The sequence below is a fragment of the Mus musculus genome, chromosome 15, assembly GCF_000001635.26.
Source record: "Mus musculus strain C57BL/6J chromosome 15, GRCm38.p6 C57BL/6J".
NCBI lineage: Eukaryota > Metazoa > Chordata > Mammalia > Rodentia > Muridae > Mus > Mus musculus.
The window spans coordinates 85,022,724-85,037,261 of NC_000081.6; the positions used below are offsets into that span (position 1 = coordinate 85,022,724).

General features: G+C 47.9%; 1 protein-coding gene across 11 annotated transcripts in view; it reads left to right on the top strand.

Moving 5' to 3' along the window:
- The first annotated feature begins 14,338 nt into the window (after positions 1-14,338).
- Fam118a (family with sequence similarity 118, member A) overlaps positions 14,339-14,538 on the top strand; it is an 80,519-nt gene continuing 80,319 nt past the window's right edge. For 8 of the 11 annotated variants that reach the window (NR_166139.1, NR_166140.1, NM_001378838.1 and 5 more), the window contains exon 1: positions 14,366-14,521. The gene's annotated coding sequence lies outside the window, so the exon portion shown is untranslated. Of the gene's footprint in view, positions 14,522-14,538 lie in introns of all 11 variants that reach the window. The other 3 variants (NM_001356618.1, NM_001356617.1, NM_133750.4) reach the window with 1 other exon arrangement.

Genomic DNA, 14,538 nt, shown 5'->3' on the forward strand with positions numbered 1-14,538 from the left:
GTGCTGATGGACAGGGTTGTTACAAGGCTGGCCTGACCCAGCTTCCTAAACCATTTTCCGGGAGAGCATCTTTATGGCTCTGTTCTGTGCCCTCTGGAGAATGATCTTTGCTTCTTGTTTAGAGTGAGTGGGTTCATTAGATAGGTAGCAAGCTCAAATAAAAGACTGCATAGCAAGAGGTATGTAAGTAGGGATGATAGATAGATAAGATTGATGATACATAGGTAGGTAGATATATAATAAATGATAGATGGTAGATGATGAATAGAGAGATCGATGGTAGATAGGTAGATATAGATAGATAGATAGATAGATAGATAGATAGATAGATAGATAGATAAGATAGATGATACATAGGTAGGTAGATATATAATAAATGATAGATGGTAGATGATGAATAGAGAGATCGATGGTAGATAGGTAGATATAGATAGATAGATAGATAGATAGATAGATAGATAGATAGATAGATAGATAGATAAGATTGATGATACATAGGTAGGTAGATATATAATAAATGATAGATGGTAGATGATGAATAGAGAGATCGATGGTAGATAGATAGATATAGATGATAGATGATGAATAGATAAGTGGATAAATAAATAATAGATGATAGATGACAAATAGAGAGATAGATAATATATAGGTAAATGGAAGGATGTTAGACAGGTAAATGATACATAGGAGATAGATGATACACAGGTAGGTAGAAAGTAAAACATTATCAAATCAGGCACTGAAAACAGCCAGTAGAAACCAACTAAGAAAGGCCTTTAAGAAGCCAGCTTGGGGATCCCACAGAAAGCCCTGGGCAGGGTGGAGGACCCCATCAGGTGAGGCTTCCAAGTGAGAGATGATGTCATCCAAGTGGGCCCTCTCGACAGCCAGCAGAAACTGACTGGGGAAGTTAAGGCAGGCGGTCAGCTGGAGTTCCCAACTGGCCCTTCTCTCTATGGCTGAGCCTCCAGCCTCCCTTTCCCACTGCAGGCATCTTTATACCTTGGGATAAACAGCAGTAACCCTTGTTGGAATGGTTTATGTCCAAGTTGTTCTATCTTTCCTGTCATAGTTAGAGGGATGTTCGTCCCCAGATGAAAGGCTTTGGAGGACTCTAGCTAATCATCCTTGAACCTGAAACAGGACAGGATGACAGCTAGTCTCCAGAGCCAGCCTCCTAGTGAGCTCAAATAGCACATGGCAATTGAACAAGGTGTTGGACATGTTTGGTCCCCAGACCAGCAGGAAAGTGAAATGTTGGTGAACCAGATTATCACAGAGTGAGCCTAAGAGGCTTCAGGATGTACAGGGAGGACACCAAGTCTACCTGTGCTCATGCGTGTGGATAAAGGGTCTGTCCCTGACCAGGGTCTGGGTTTGAAAGACACACTTTTCTGAGGCACATCCCAAGATGCTTCCCTGTGTGGGGAGTGCAAAACAAGTCTCAGCCCACCCCTCATCACTGAAAGGGGTGCTCTGGAGCTGTTTACAGTAGGAAAGTTACTTACAGCTGAAGGAAGGCAACACACACACACACTAGTGGTAACCCCAGTGACTAGACTCTTCTTCCCAGTTCACTGCAGAACAATCCATGTCTGTGCCCCCTCACCCTCAACTCACCTGCTGAAGTCTTGACTCTCAGTGGGTGATATTAGGACGGGAGTCTTTGGAGAGTGTTTGGTGATGAAGGTGGAGTCTTCACCTCTGGGATCAATGTTCTTAGAAAAGACCCCAGACCATGGCATGGTGGCACATGCTTATAATTCCAGAGCTCAGGGAGAGGAGGGAGGAAGATCAGGAGTTCAAGATCAGCTTGGGCAACATAGTTGGTTTAAGGACAATATGGGCTATTTGAGAGACCTGTTGAGAAAAAGGGATGTGGAGGAGGGGTGGGGAGGATATAAGGGCCAGCCTTAAGATCTCTGGCCATGTTTTAGTTACGATTTTATCTGTTGTGAACAGACACCATGACCAAGGCAACTCTTTTTTTTTTTTTAATATTTATTTATTTGATGGAAGTACACTGTCACTGTCTTTAAACACACCAGAAGAGGTCATCAGATTCCATTACAGATGGTTGTGAGCCACTATGTGGCTTCTGGGAATTGAACTCAGGACCTCTAGAAGAACAGCCAGTGCTCTTAACCGCTGAGCCATCTCTCCAGTCTGACCAAGGCAACTCTTTTTTTAAATTATTATTATTTTTTTTATTTTTCGAGACAGGGTTTCTCTGTATAGCTCTGGCTGTCCTGGAACTCACTCTGTAGATCAGGCTGGCCTCGAACTCAGAAATCCACCTGCCTCTGCCTCCTGAGTGCTGGGATTAAAGGCATGTGCCACCATGCCCAGCTCAAGGCAACTCTTATAAGGACATTTAACTGGGGCTGGCTTACAGGTTCAGAGATTCAGTTCATTATTCATCAAGGAGGGAGCATGGCAGCATCCAGGCAGGCATGGTTCGGGAGGAGCTGAGAGTTCTACATCTTCATCTGAAGGCAGACAGGAGAAGGCTGGCTTCCAGGCAGCTAGGTCAAGAGTCTTAAATCCCAAGGCCACAGAGACACACTTCCTCCAGCAAGGTCACACCTAACAGTACCACTCCCTGGGCCAAGCATATCCAAATTACCACAGGCCATGAAAAGAGCTAAGGACTGAGGCTCACAGCATCCAGGCCATGCAGGCACCCTGATCTCTCTTCCCAATCCATATGGAGTAGGTTTCTATCACTCACCATGTGAGTGTGTATGTGTGTGGCCGTTTGTTATGGCAGTCTTGCACAGACTTGTGATGGTCCACTGATGGGTGTGAATGAAGAACGAGCCCCTGGAGGGCAGAAAGGCATCTGAGCCTCCCCCTCCCAGCACAGTGCAAGGGGAGTGGGATGGCTAGTACTGGTTGTCAACCTGACTCTATCTGGAATTCTATCTGAACTACAGTCCAGAATTGGAAGGCTCACCTGTGATCCAGATCTTAAGGCTGGGAGATACAAGTTTCTGACCTAGATCTTGGCATGGAGATTTTTTTTTTTTTTTTTTTTTTGAGATAGGGTTGCCTGTGTAGCCTGGCTGTCCTGGAACTCACTCTGTAGACCAGGCTGGCCTTGAACTCAGAAATCCACCTGCCTCTGCCTCCCAAGTGCTGGGATTAAAGGCAAGTGCCACCACTGTCCTGTAGGCATGGAAATCTTGAGGCATAGTGGCTTCGAATCCCTGGAGACTAAGGCTAGGAGATCTCTGAGATCAAGGTTAGCCTGAGACAAAACAAATCCAGGCATGGCGGTAAACACCTTTAATCTGGGCCACACCTTTCTGCTGGAGACCCACCGTAAGGACATTGGAAGAAGGAAGGTTGGCTCTTCTTCGACTGCTTGCACTTACTTGCTAGCACTTCTGATGGAATCTACCTTAACAGAAGATCAGCTTAAACAACTAGCTTCATGGGACTGAGTAACTACTAGATCCTTGGACCTCCCATTCACAGCTGACCATTGTTGAGGGTATGGACTACAGACTGTAAGTCGTCATAACAAATTCCCTTACTATATAGAGACTATTCATAAGTTCTGTGACTCTAGAGAACCCTGACTAATACAGGGAGGAAGGAGTCTGGCAACAGCAGCCCCTGGTTCACTGGACACTGCTGTGTGCAGGAATGGGGTAGACACAACACTGCCAGTGTTTGGCACCCTCAAGGTCGCCAAGAGTGTGTGAGAGTGAGAGAGTTGAGATATATGAGGTCAGTGAGCCAGAGACCGTGAGGTCTTCCACTGTGGGGTGGCAGTGGCTTTTATTGAGTGTGATAGCAGACCATGGAACAGTTCCCACTTGGGAACAACGAACCCCACTTGGCTGCCCTGTGGAGGATGGGGTTCCCCTGAGCTCTCTGTTGTGATGACAAAATGCCCAAGGAAGCCAACTGAAAAGAGGGCATTTTTCAGTTTGCTGTGGATTCAGAAGTCTCAGTTCATGATTACTTGGCTTCGATGCTTTGGGGCCAGTGATGAGGCAGAATGTCATGATAGAGAGGGCACGCTGGATCGAGGATGCGATCTTGTGGTGATGAAGAAGGATCGGGTACAAGAGAGAGAGAGAGGGAAGAAAGGGGGAGGGGAGGCCAGGGACAAGATGTGGTTCTAAAGAACACACCTCAAAGATGGAGACCTTTCAGCTACATCTCACAGCCAATATTGAGTCCCAGTAGCCCGTCGTCACATTATGGTCACATTCGTAGACCATCCATTAATTCCATCTCATGAACCAATCACAAACCAAGTACCGCCTCTGTTTGAGGCTCAGGAGTTAACAATAAGCCTTTGGGACACATTTCTAGAAGTTTTGGAACAGGGAGACCCCTGAGGCAAATGTAGGCTTCACAGTAACCTGGGCAGGAGGTACGAACAGCCCAGTATAGAACAGAGCAGATGGGAGCCAGGTGGGAGTGTATGTAATTCGATGGGGGCTAAAATTCATGGTGATGGGAGTGGCCATGAGACGTCAGGAAAGAGGGTGGGGCTCACAGGCTCAGGCCAGGGCCACCACGGATGTGATAATGCCACCTCAACTTGGGTTGGGGGAACTGGGGACGGTCCTTGTAGGTTGCCTAGGCTGTATCCACAGAGCCCAGCAGGAGCAATGGGTGTGGAAGTCTGTCACTCAAGGGAAGAAGTGGTTGCAGGTACTCATATTGTCATTAGCTGAGTGCGCTAGAGGGATCATGGCTCCCAGATATTCCTCAACCTTTGCTGTGGCAGGATTTCAGTTATGTCTCGATGCCCACTGACACCAAGATGCATCCATCTTTAAATCCCTATGTACACAGCTGAACATCTGTACACATAACCTTTTATTTATTTATTTATTGGGGGCGGGGGAGTGTTTCGAGCCAGGGTTTCTCTGTATAGCCCTGGTTGTCCTGGAACTCACTCTGTAGACCAGGCTGGCCTCGAACTCAGAAATCTACCTGCCTCTGCCTCCCAAGTGCTGGGATTAAAGGCATGCGGCACTACTGCCTGGCCAAACATAACCTTTGCTATCCTTCCATATTCTCTTTTATTCTTGTGACAGTGCTGGGAGGGAACACAGGACCTTGCCCACGCTAGACAAGCCCTCTACCTCTGAGCCACACCCCAAGTGCCTTTTGTATACTTAAACATTGCTGGTAGGTTACTAAATGCAAGGCTATACTTATTTGCCTTCAGATAAGGTCCCATTGTGTCTCCCAGTCTGGGATCAAACTCTTGGCTTCAAAGGATCCTTTGATCTCAGCCTCAAGCGTGTGCAGCTGGAGCAGCAGGTGGGACACACCGTGCCCAGCTCCTGTTGTGTGCAGAGGCTGCGTAAGAGCTTGTTAATGAGAGAGTAAAGCAGGACAGCTTCTATTGCCCTAGCCACAGTTCTTATAGTGTGTGCATGCAAGAGCGGGTGGCCTTGCCTACGCACGCACAAATGGAGGCCAGAGGTCACTGTCAAATGTCTTTATCACTCTGTACCACATATATACATATATATGTGTATATATCTATATCTATATCTATGTCTATATCTATATATACACACATATATGTATACATTATATATGTGTATACTATATGTATGTATATGTACATATATATGTATACATTATATATATATATACTGTATGTATACTATATATAAAATGGTTGGGGCAGGGGAGATGGCTCAGCGGTTAAAAAGCTGTTCTTCCAGTAAAGCCGGGAGCAATTCCCAGCACCCACATGGCAGATTACAGACATCTGAAACTCCAGGTCTAGGGGATCCCATATCCCCATACAGACATATATGCAGGCCAAACACCAGACCATGTAAAATAAAAATAAATTTTAAAACATGCTCTTTTACACTTATTTATTTTGTGGCAGGGGATGGCCGGTGTATGGAGGTCAGGGCAACTGTCAGGAGTTGGTTCTCTTCCTCCATTATGTGGGTTTCTGAGATGACCCAAGGCTGTCAGATGCAGCTAGCATCCCTACCCAGTGACCCATCTTGCTGCCCTCTCTGCCTTACTATTACTGTTGCTGGAGGGGTTTTCTTCCTTTTTAAATTTTATTCCTCATTTTGAAACAGGGTTTTTCTGTGTAGCCCTGTGTGATGGTTTGTATATGCTTGGCCCAGGGAGTGGCAGTATTAGGAGGTGTGGCCTTGTTGGAGTAGGTGTGTCACTGTGGGTGTGGGCTTAAGACTCTCACCCTAAATGCCTGGAAGTCAGTATTCTGCTAGCAGCCTTCAGACGAAGATGGGAATTCTCAGCTCCTCCTGCACCATGCCTGCCTGGATGCTGCCATGCTCCCACCTTGATGATAATGGACTGAACCTCCGAACCTGTAAGCCAGCCCCAACTAGATGTTGTCCTTTATAAGTCTTGCCTTGGTCATGGTGTCTGTTCACAGCAGTAAAACCCTAACTAACACAGAATTTGGTACTAGGGACTGGGGTATTGCTGTGATAGGCCTGACCATGCTTTTGTTTGGAAGAATATGGATTTTGGGACTTTGGATTTAGAAAGCAATGCAATGCTTTAAATGAGGCTTAATGGGTCATCCTACCAGGAATGTGGAGAAAAAACTTTGTTGCTATGAGTGATTTTAACTATGCAGACCTGGCCCAAGAAGTTTCAGAGGAGAAGAATTTCGGTATATGGCATAGTGTCTGTTTTTGTGGTATTTTGGTAAAGAGGGTGACTGCTTTTTGCCCTTGTATGAAGCATCTAGCTTAGGCTAAAGTAAAGAGATTTATATTAATTGCTTTGACAAAGGAAGTCTCAAAAAAGCCCAGCAGAGTCTCTGTTCTCTGGTTAAGTCTCATGAAGAGCATGTTGAACAAGTATAGCAAACTTAGAAAGGAAAAATATAAAATATATGGCTCAAGTATTAAAGGGCACCAGGAAGTCAAATGGAGCAGAATCCTGTGTTCAAGGAGATTAAATTGAATTAAGCGAGTGGGACTTTGGGGCAAGATCCTACCCAGCTAAGTTTTGATCTAGGCATGGTGGTGCACACCTTTACTCCAAGGAGACAGGCTTGCAGATCTCTGAGTTCAAGGTCAATCTACAGAGCAAGATCCAGGATAGCCAAGCTTAGTTAGTGAAAGAGTTGGAAATGAGGAAGCTACTGATAATGTAATAGAACAAGAGGGGCCATGTTCCAGCTCCTGCAAGCAGCAAAACTCAGCAGCTTTGGCCATGTGTCTCTGGCTTTAGAGTGAAAAATAGAAGGGACTACTGGGACAGTTGATGCTGGTTACCTGGAGCTATGAAATTAGCAGTGATTAAGAAGAGACCAGCATCATTGAGGTGAAATCTTCTGGGAAGTGTTTTCTGAGAGCACAAAGAAGCTATGTTCCAGAGATAGCCAAGGTTGTACCTCGTGCTGCAGCTGGACTGGGTAATGTATAAGAGTCACCCAGGTGGTACTGGTTTTGAAACATGAAGGGGTCATGAAGAACAGCTGAGGCTTGGCTCTGTGAGAGGTCGTGGAAGGCCACTGGTGAAGGTGCAGCCTCAGCTGTAGTTGATGGCCCAGGACTGAAGGGGTCATACAAAGGTATTGAGGCTTGGCACCATGAAGAGAGCCTATGAGAGGCTATTGGTGAAGCCTAGCTACAGCAGAAAACAGCAGTGTATTGGAGATGCCAGTACCATGGGATGACGACCCTTGACCACAGCAGCAGCTGTAGAGTGTATCAACCTGAGCTTAGAGTGCTACAGAGAGCAGAGCTGGAGAAGAGACACCAATCCTTTGGAGGAGCCAAGAAGATTATGTATCCCTGAACAAGAACTGAAACAAGAAGCTGTAACACTGAAGTTGCCTTGGAGAACCCAAGATTTTTGAGATGCCAGAGCTCTAGGATATCTGCTGAGGAAAGCTGCTAACAGGGAGGGGAACCAGCTCAGGAAAGGAACTTTGTTGCCGTCAACAAAGATAAAAAAGGAGTTGGAGATCTGAAAACTGCTTTGACATCAGACATGGAGATGCACAGTTTGGAGTTTGCCCAGCTGGTTTCCTGTCTTTCTTTGGGGATTACAGTTAAGTGATTGGATGGCTCTCAGAAGAGACTTTGAACTGTGAATCATTGTTGAGACTGCTATAGACTATGGGGACTTGGAAGTTGGACTAACTGTACTTTTTTATTACTCTATGGCTAGATATGGCTCCCATAGACTCATGTATTTGAATAAGACTATGGGGGTCAGGGAGTGGAATGTGATGGTTTGTTGTATATGCTTGGCCCAGGGAGTAGCACTATTAGGTGTAGCCTTGTTGGAGGAGGTGTGTCACTGTGGGTGTGGGCTTAAGACCCTCACCCTAGATGCCTGGAAGGCAGTCTTCCACTAGCAGCCTTCAGATGAAGATGTAGAACTCTCAGCTCTGCCTGCACCATTCCTGCCTGGATGCTGCCATGCTCCCACCTTGATGATAATGGACTGAACCTCTGAACCTGTAAGCCAGCCCCAACTAAATGTTGTCCTTTATAAGACTTGCCTTAGTCATGGTGTCTGTTTACAGCAATAAAACCCTAACTAAGATCCCCTGCCTGTCCTGAAAATTGTTCTGTAGACCAGGCTGGCCACAGAGATCTGCCTGATTCTGTCTCTCAAGTGGTGAGATTAAAGATGTGTACCACCATACATGGATCTTTTTTTTTTTTTCTTTTTTCTTTTTGAGACAGGGTCTCACTGTATAGCTCTGGCTGGTCTGAAACTGTAGACCAGGATGACTTCAAACTCACAGACTCTGCCTCCCGAGTGCTGGGATTAATGGTGTGCACCACCACACTGGGCCTCTTACCTTATTTTTTGAGAGGATCTGCCACTGACCCTGGAACTCACTGCTTCAACTAGATTGGCTGGCCCTGGAAACCCTGTGATCCTTGTATCTCTGTCCTCCAGCCCAGTCTGGAGTTATAGATGTGCAGCACAGCCACAACTCGCTTTTGGAAGTGAGTTGGGGATTTGAACTCAGGTCTTTATGCTTGCACAGTGAGCACTTTATCCACCAAGCTGTCTTTCCAGCTCTCTCTGAATCTTTTTGATCCACGTTTGGTTGATCCATTGTTATAGAGTCCAGATATGAAGTGCCAGCGGTATGGTGACAGTCATTAGCTGACCAGCAATGCATTGGAGGCTACTTCTGAGAGGCCCTAAGAGTCTTTGCACTGCAGCTTTTCCTTCCTTATCTTCTCCTATGCTTGGAAAGCCAGCTGCTGCAGAGCCACAAGTATGGCCCATCCACTGCCACTCTGGCCTTCCGTCAGACTCCATCCTCTCAACAGCAACTAAGCGTTTGCATTTTATGGCACTTCAGGGCATTCTCCCCTGGAGATCTGCCACCTTGGCAGACTGCCACACAAGTCCTGTGGACTGGCATTCCCCACCATCCACTCTTGGCAGAATGCTGCTGCTGTCCTGGGAGAGGGGCCGCTAGAGGTTTGGGACCCACTGCTCCAAAACCCTGCAACCCCATCCTCCTGGAAGCTTTAGTGATAGCCTCTCTTGTGGCAGGTTCTGATGAGGTCTCAGGCTGTGGAGCTGTGTTCCACTTGGCATGCTTGCTTCACAGCAGAGCTCTCACTTGGCTTGGGTTAGCCACCTGAACTGGGGAATGCAGGGGTTCTAGGAACTGACAGCATGTATGTCTGTGTACCATGTGTGTGCTTGGAGAAGACAGTCATGGGTCTCACTGTGTTGCTTTGCTTGGCCTAGAATCCAATTGGTTGACTCACAGAGATCTACTTGCCTCTGCCTCCTGAGTGCTGGAGTTTAAAAGTGTGTGCACCACCTTCCCCAGCCAAATATGTCTCTTCACCAGAGACCCTAGCTCTGGGACTCCTCATGTTGATGAGATGCAAAGTGAGTTAATGTATTGAGCCAGCCCGGTTCTCTGCATCTTCACCAGCACTTGATGTGATGACTATTTTTCACTTTAGCCTCGTATTGGGTGTGCAGTGGCTGAAGCGCTGCCCATTCCCTCCAGAAGTGGGGTGGGATTCCAGTCCTCCCAGCACTGTTTCCACGTGGCTTTTTAATTCTGAACGTTCTAGTGTGTAGTTGTATCTCTGAGTGGTTTTGATTGGCATTTCCCTCATGGATAACAACACAGAGAACTCTTCCAGGTGCCCGCGTGCCATCTCCAAGTCTTTGGAGAAGCCTGTGTTCAAATATTTACTAAAGTGCATTTCTTTTTTCTTTCTTTTATTTATTTGTTTGTTTGTTTGTTTGTTTGTTTTTCGAGACAGGGTTTCTCTGTATAGCCCTGGCTGTCCTGGAACTCACTCTGTAGACCAGGCTGGCCTTGAACTCAGAAATCTGCCTGCCTCTGCCTCCCGAGTGCTGGGGTTAAAGGCATGTGCCACCATGGATTTCTGAGTTCGAGGACAGCCTGTTTGTTCTACAGAGTGAGTTCCAGGACAGCCAGGACTGCACAGAGAAACCCTGTCTCAAAAAACCCAAAAAAAAAAAAAAAAGGATTGCTAAAGTGCATTTCTTAAATCTTCCACTGCTGTGGGTTGCTGGAGGGCTTTGCATATGCAAAGCGAGCCGCAGCCTTCTTGATTAGTTTCAGTTTGCTTTTACAAATAAAGTCTGAAGGTTTTTAAAAAATTGGACCCTTTACCTCCTTATTATTGAACTGTGAGAGTTCTTTATATATTTTAGATCAGGTCCTTGGTCAGACATACACGTTCCAAGGTTCTGATAGTCTAAGTCTTTCCCCTATGTGATTTATTTTTTTTCTCCCTGGTCTTATTGGCCCCACCACTCCCGTTGGCAGTCATTTTTCCTTGGCTAAACAGTCATTTCGACAAAGGGCGAGTATGGTTTTTCTGTTGTATCCTGAGCTCCTAGCACAGTGGGCACGTGAATACTTATTCAGTACTATTTCATAGCTCTTGGGGGTACAGGAGACCTGGGAGAGGAGGGTCTCAGAGCAGCCTGCTGCAAAGTTTCAGGTCAGCAGTGAGGAGGCCCTATATGAAGTAAAGGTGAGGCAGGCACAGCCATTCGGGGTGAAGTGGGTTAGAGGTTCTTCCAAGCAGCCCTACCGCCAAAGTCATCTTGCATCATCCTTTCTGCTCAGAGGCAGGGAAACCTGGACGACTTTGGGTGTGTGTGGAGCAGGGTGAGGGTCTTTGTTGGTTCCTCTGTCTTTAGTGTTTATGGCTTGCATGCAGGATGACACATACCTGCAAGTGGCTATAGTGCTTGGTATCTATATAGGCTGCGGTAGTGACTCAAGATCTGTTGTTTGCCCCCCTGTACACTGATGCAGGGTCTGTTTGCTGGAGGCATTCCAATTTTATTATAAAGCACCAGCTTCAGCCCGGCAGTGGTGGTGCAGGCCTGTAACCTCCCCTCCCTAGCCTGAAACCAGTTTGCTCAGGTTTCAGTGTTAGAGAGCCTGGGGCAGAGCTTGCTGCCCTATCGTCCTGCCACTCCCACTGCTGCTGCCTGCCACCTAGCTGTTCCGGAGCTATCACGTGTTCACCTGCAACCTTACTCCAAGATGATTTGGCGGGAATCGGGCCCCTTCCCCTGCTTCATAACTGAGTGTCAGAAATAATAAAATTGAACCTTGATCAGACTGCCTGTCTTGGTCCCCCCCCCCCCCGCATGCGCGCGCATACATGCCGCCTAGCCCCCCTCTTCTCTTCCAGGTTTCCAAGATGCCTTTCCAGACTAGAACCTAGGCATGTGAGCCACTGGCTGAACGAAACACAGGCCTTTAATCCCAGCACTTGGGAGGCAGAGGCAGGCAGATTTCTGAGTTCAAAGCCAGCCTGGTCTACAAAGTGAGTTCCAGGACAGCCAGAGCTATACAGAGAAACCCTGTCTCGAAAAACCAAAAATAAATAAATAAATAAATAAAGCATTAGCTTCATCTCTGGTGGGCGTGTGTGGGTGTGAGGGGGTGACAATATGTTGTCGTGGGACACCTGTTGTGTCTTTTCTACCACCCTAGCATTTCTCACTGAGTCTGGCAGTTCTTTCCTTTCTGGTTGTGCAAAGTTCTTTCTGTAGCAAACCAGACAGCAGCACACTGAAGCAGCTTGACTGACCAGTTAAGTCCCTGTGTGTGTGTGTGTGTGTGTGTGTGTGTGTGTGTGTGTATCCATGGCATTACTGTGGAGATCTGAGGACAAACTTCTCTGTGGGTTTGGGTCAGGGTCCGTCTTATGTTGTTCACAATGTCATGAGCCAGACTCGCTGGCTTTGGAGCTTCTGGAATTCCTCGGGTCTTTGCCTCTCATCTCACTGTGGATGTGCCACCATGCCTGACTTTTAGGTGGGCTCTGGGGATTCAAACTCAGGTCTTCATGACTGCATGGCAAATGCTTTACCCACAAGGAGACATCTCCCCATTCCTGACTCTGTTTTCTGAATCTGTGGGGGAAAAAAGTCACAATCCTTACTGCACAGGGTTGCTGTGAGAGTGAAGGAAGAGGTGTCACAGGGAAGTTTAGCACATAGTTTGTGCTTTGTAATCATTACTCTCGCAGACTTCCACAGGCACTTGCATTTCAAACAGACTGACATCTCCTGGGGTAGCCACTGCTGCTTGCCTCCAAGGCCACCTTTGGTATAACAAAGAAAGGAATCTGGTCTGTTGAACTCATGCCATGAAACATATTTTGTGCACACACCTATTCATGAATTTGTTCAGCCTACCTGAATGACGCACTGCAGGAACACACTGGCGGGCGCTACATTATCTACTCAGAATGAACACAGTGGACAGGGATTAAAGCAGTTTTCTGAGACTCCCTGTAAATCAGGGTGATCCTAGTACTGCCAGGCTGGGTAGAAAGTGTTCATCTGTCTCTCTTGGATACAGAGGAGGGCATTGTTTCTAAGGTGTCCCTTTTGTCCCTTCTGTGGGTTTGCCCTTGTAAAGCTGCTTGGCTGAATGGGCAGAGACTTCCGATCTGTGTTGACCTTAGATGGAGAGTTGGGATTACTGAGGCTCTGCCACACTGGATCTTGGAGGGCATCCAGTGTGTGGGTGGTGTGCTGTGGGTTCTAACTCCTCAGCTCCTAGCCTACAGTCTCCTTGAACAACTTCCTTCCTGTAACCCGGGAACTTCTCCAGTGTCACAGGTTCAAGTCTTAGGACCCTTTATGGAAGCAGGAGCTTGTGAACTAAATTGCATCACATGTAAATTGTTCAGTCTAGTAGTGGGAAGCCCAGACCTTTGAAGCCAATGCATGGTTGGTATTGCCAATACAACTTCTCTGGGCTTCCTCCTCTCCTGCTGTTAATTGCAGTAAATGGGGTGCCATCCTCATGGGAGATGTCCTGAGGACTGAAAAAAACATTTTCTCAAAGGCCAGCTACTTAGTAGGTACCCAGACTCAGGTGTTCAAACCACTGTTCTGGGCTCTGGTGCCACAAATTTCAAGCTGGCCAGGTAGTGATTTTGTATACCTTACACCCACAGAGTAGGTGGAACTCTGTGAGCTTGAGGCCAGCCTGTTCTACAGCGCTAGTTCTAGGACAGCCAAAGCCACATAAAACCCTGTCTCAAAAAGAAAAGAACAAAAACCCAGGTTTTATTACACATGCATTTTTCTTATGGGGCTGAAGGGATGCTTACAGCAAACCCATGTAGAAAAAAAGGAGCCAGAGGTAGAGGAAGTCCAAATAACTTGCCTGGGCAGGCCGACCTGGGAAGATGAGGAAGAGGAAATAGGCTTTGATCCATCCCAGCCTTATTTAGAGAAAGGAGAGGTGTCATTGACTTTTAAAGGTCCTCATGCTGAGTGCTCCAGCGCAGAGCCCACCCACGTGTACTCTCGAACGTTCGGGGTGGGCACTGAGTTCACCCGATTAACAGGTGCTGAACCTGGGTACATATGCTCATTAGTCCCTGGATCTAAGCCCAAGCTAGACGTGTCCAAGAGGCACATCGGAAGGGCCAGACGCCTACTCTGACACGTGGTAAGGGAGTCGGTCACTGCGGGGAGGACGTGAAGCATGCTAGGCTGGGGAAGGGCACAGGCTGTACAGCCTGTGGCTTGAGGTAGATGGAGTGAGCCCGGCTGGAAGTGGTTGCCCAAGGGTGGTTCCGGCCGAGCTCAACGCCTTCTGCGTTTCCGCGGGGCTGTCCAGGCGTGCAGATGGGGAAACTGAAGACAAAACAGCGCTGGGAAGACTGGCCGCGAGACATTCAGTCTCTTAAGACCAGGCTCATCGTGGACACGACAGCACAGTCCGTGGGTCCAATCGTAGCTTCTCTTGGGGGCGGGACGCGTCGTGGCCACGCCCCTTCGGGCGGGGCTTCCCGTTGCCGCGGGGCCGTTGATTTCAGGGCGGAACGTTCGCGCGGGCAGTGCGCGCGCGCGGGGGGAAGGCCTTGAGAGAGCGCTGCGGATTCGGCTGGGCAGGCTCGGCGTGGTGCACGCGCAGCGCCATCCGGCGCAGCGCCCGGCGGCTCCACCCAGCCGAAGGGGCGCGACCCGGGTGGGAGGCGGCGAGAGCGCGAGCGACACTGGTGTCTCCGTGGCACGGCAGGTGAGGCGGCGGGTCGG